Source organism: Montipora foliosa, chromosome 7 (genome assembly GCF_036669935.1).
Source record: "Montipora foliosa isolate CH-2021 chromosome 7, ASM3666993v2, whole genome shotgun sequence".
NCBI classification, from domain to species: domain Eukaryota; kingdom Metazoa; phylum Cnidaria; class Anthozoa; order Scleractinia; family Acroporidae; genus Montipora; species Montipora foliosa.
Window position 1 is genome coordinate 18,711,601 of NC_090875.1, and position 2,500 is coordinate 18,714,100.

A 2,500-nucleotide genomic window follows, 5' to 3' on the forward strand; every position below is an offset into this window, starting at 1 on the left:
TCTAGTATAAAAACGGCCAATAGAATTCAAACCTAATTGGGAAAGTACCACAAGGAAGGAAACATCATTGCGCTTGATTCTCTGAAGTCCCACCTTGGGGCATAATTGATCCAGTGTAATTGACTTTTAAATAATGTGAATTTTTACACTTTATTTTGTGCAGCCTTTGCAATCAAGTGCAAAATCTGTGTCAGCTCGAACAGCATGGCCGATTGCACTGCAACTGAACAAACAGTGGACTGTGCTTCGATCGCATCTCGGCTTGGCTTTACTCCAGATCGCTGTGTGAAAATGTCCGTGGATTATGAGCCTGGGGGCGTTCAGTTTAAATCCTTTGCCAAAACCTGTTATTCACAAGAATTATGCGAAAAGGGTGATGCTTCGTTTCAACAGTGTCGCAATGTCGGCGGTGAGACATGTGAACTACATTGCTGTTCCACCGACAACTGCAACGGTGGTACGGCGCCATTAATGACCATCTTCTGATGTCCCTGCTCCTTCACTAAGCAGACCTCTCGTGGGCAGCAGTTTACGATTCATCAAATTTTTTTATTGGTACTTCGTAACGATCTCCCTTGTTCTCCCTTTGTGTCGTTCTTACACGACCCAAACTTGTATCTATTTTTTGTACTTGTATCTCTTTTAAATGCCGGCCACTGGCAATTTAAGCAGCGTTAGTATTGTAATGTACATTGTACTTGTACTAGTTTTTCTGTTTTGTTGTTGTTGAATAAAAATAATAATAATAAAGTAACTAATAAATAATGACGACGTGAAATAGCCAAATTTGAGGTTTTATGGAGGACGTCAGCATAGCGCACTAGCAAATAAATTTTCATTTTCTCTCCTAAATTAACGTAAAAATAAAGGCACTTTATTTAACGTCGGTAGTTGCTTCAGTTACGAAACTGGTATCAGTGGAAGCCGACGGTGCGCCTTTTACCCCCCCCCCCCCCCCCCCCCTCCCTCTGTCAGTTTTCCGTTGACGGATATTTAAAGCTATAGCTACACGGATCAGAGGAAAGTGGAAACAGACGTTGAAGTCACCGAGAATCGAACTGGGGACCTCTTGCTCCGAACTGATGACCAACTGAGCCATGCCTTCTCCTGTAAGCGTGACTCACTGTTTGGTTTCATTCTTGAGGGACTGCCACTCCATTGTCATGTTTAAAAGCTTGGGGAATGGTCGTGAAGTGATTACAATGGCGCGAATTTATGTTTTGAGAGACGTTCTCGTTGCTGTTCCTTTTATCTCTTCCGGAGACATACTGCATCCCACGTGCTGAGTAGCACGCGTCATGTTGATTGAAGGCTTGCAAAATGTTTGTCAGTTTATGACATTGAATTGAATTTTTACTTTTTACCCAAGGTTGTACAGCATGAAATGCTCAGTATCAAATGCGATTAGAAAATATATTAGGCATTCTCAGCTCCACGAGAAAACGAGACCACTCTATGATTAGAGAAATTTTTAGATTAAATGTATTCCCAAAAAGTAGCGTTTTCTTGTTTATTTGTCAGCTTCTCAGTCTTCTTTAACGTGACTCTTTTGGAAATTATAAAAAGACAGCAATCCGTCTCTCTCTCTGAAGGTCTCTTAAGTATTGCGGCAAATGAAATAAGAGATCCGCGTAGAAGAATTAATCAGTTTACTTCTGTTTTTAACATAAATTGCATTTTCCTCCGGCTTATATTAAAGCGATGTTGTGGAACTAAAAAACCGGCGGATGTTTCGCTTTGCCATTAAGTTTCGCTCTTAACTTAAGTTGTGCCATTAAGTTTCGCTCCTATCTTCTTAGATAAAACTAAGAAGATAATGTGGAAGCGCATGCAAGCTTCACGCCCCACGTACGTCATTACTACTCATGCGCAACTAAGCGCATGAAATGTAAAATGCCCTTCGTTTTTTTTTTTGTTTTTGGTGTAAATTAGTGATGTAAATTTATGCTTGCATACATTTACACACATGACTGTAACTTTACGTGGGGTGGGGGGAGGGGATTATTAAAATAAAAATGAATAGCTGCTGAAAATTGTATTGTTGTTTTAAAAAAATAAATAGAAAGACTTGAAACAAATATTAAAATGCATATATGCTTGGAATATCAGTCCGTTTTCCATGAAAAAATAAACAGTGCGTGTTTGAAGAAAGCAACCATCCATCTCATGTTTGAAGCCCTTAAGATGTGCATCGTCACCCCCGAATTATCGCTTCTTGGCTGAACCTGTCCATTCGTCCAAACTTTGTGGTTGTAGTCGCGATCGTACGGAGCTTTTAGAATCTCTTTTTCGACTGTGGAGCCAAAGGTAAGTTGTTGACGTTAAAAGACAATTATATTTGTTCTAATTTGTTTTACAAACAAACACTTTGCACCAGAGCGTGGATCGACATAAAGCCGGTCAGGCAAACTGATGTTGATCAATAAGCCGGTCATCTCCTAGTGATCTTTGAGAACCTTGTAGCAGCTTTGAGAATACTTCTGATCCGACTTTTAGCAAT

General features: G+C 40.0%; 1 long non-coding RNA gene across 1 annotated transcript in view; it reads left to right on the top strand.

Moving 5' to 3' along the window:
* LOC138011040 (uncharacterized) overlaps nt 1-766 on the top strand; it is a 5,876-nt gene extending 5,110 nt beyond the window's left edge. The window contains exon 2 of the long non-coding RNA XR_011124628.1: nt 164-766. This is a non-coding gene — a long non-coding RNA (uncharacterized lncRNA). The remainder of the gene's footprint in view (nt 1-163) is intronic.
* The last annotated feature ends 1,734 nt before the right edge of the window (nt 767-2,500 follow it).